Source organism: Macadamia integrifolia, chromosome 7 (genome assembly GCF_013358625.1).
Source record: "Macadamia integrifolia cultivar HAES 741 chromosome 7, SCU_Mint_v3, whole genome shotgun sequence".
In the NCBI taxonomy this organism is placed as follows: Eukaryota; Viridiplantae; Streptophyta; class Magnoliopsida; order Proteales; family Proteaceae; genus Macadamia; species Macadamia integrifolia.
In genome coordinates this window covers 1-1,442 of record NC_056563.1, presented here as the reverse complement: position 1 = coordinate 1,442, position 1,442 = coordinate 1, and positions in this window count along the sequence as shown.

The window sequence follows — 1,442 nt, the reverse complement described above, 5'->3', positions numbered from 1 at the left end:
TTAAGTCTCACATTGGAAACAAGAGAGAATTGTCTCAAATCCCAAAGCTATAAATATAGTCCATCCCCTCTTCTATAGTGGAGAAGAAAAAAATGGGTAAATTGGGAGAAAGGATGGCCCCCATCAAAGTTTTGACTAACATCTTCCCTTTAAAACGAAATATTCTCCAAGTCTAAAAGTTTAACATATTAATCCTTCTTTGAGCCGGGAGACCTAGTACGGTTCGATTCGAGTTGGAGTTTGAAGCACAAGGGTTATCTCCACTTGGTTCTTGATTAAAGCCGGGTTAAGGTAATTTTCCTCTCCCAATGGCAAAGTAGAACTAGTTTAACTAATAGATTGGGATTTAATTTATTAATGCTTGGTTCATGTAGGTTTAATTAGTTTCAAATTAATTTAATCTGGTTTATCAGGCTTGATTAGTTTAATTAGGTTCGATTAGGTTTAATTAGTTTCAAATTGATTTAATCTGGTTTATTAGGCTTGATTAGTTTATTTTGGTTCAATTAGTTTCAAATTGATTTAATCTAGTTTATTAGGCTTGAATATTTTATTTTGGTTTAATTACGTTTAATTAATTAACTGATTTATTAAGTTTAATTAGGTTTTCTTGGTTCGTTATAAGTTTGGATCATTTATGAATTTGTTTTGGCTAATTAATTCTTTTTAATTGTTTGATTTCTAAATCTGGACCCTTAGATTAGAATCCCAACCCTTAACTCTAATCCCTCTCTCCTTATGCTTTTTTTTATTCCTTCCTTCTTCTCCAGCCGCCCCTCTTGCCATCCCTAAACCTGCAACTCACTCACCCTCTTCTCCATAACCTCCCCTTTCTCCTTGCTGAACCCCAAATCTAAAAGCCATCATTCTCTTTTCTTATCTTCTTCTCACCATTCAGACAGGACCAGATGCAGCCGCCGAACACTCACACGACAACCGCCACCCCTTCTTCTCCAAACCACACCAGCCGCTACCCTCATCCCTTCTACATTTTTTTACCATAGCCGTGTTACCCTATTTCCTTGGCTTTCCCTTTCTCTCAGATTTTGAGATCGTTTTAGCTCTCCTCCATCTAACCTCTCTGGCTTAGTTCCTCCCTTTTATCCGGTTAAGAGCTTGATGTCTTTGTTAGCAGTAGTGAATCCTACGGCCACCCCCTTTGGAGACACAGTCTTTCGTCAGGTAGACAACAATGGCAGCGGTATCTGGAGATGATTCTCCTTTTCCCACCATCTCTGGGTGAAGATATGAATTCTTAGATCGTGAGGTGCATTATGGAAGATCATAATGGCCGTTGGATTTCCCCATCGCCGCTGCAAGTCTGACGTCTCTTTGTTTCTTTTCTTTCTTTTATTTAACTATTTGTTTGTCTGTAATATAAACCCATGTGTGTGAACTTTGTGTATGGTGTATTTGTTAGTGAGTTTTTTTTTTTTTTTTTT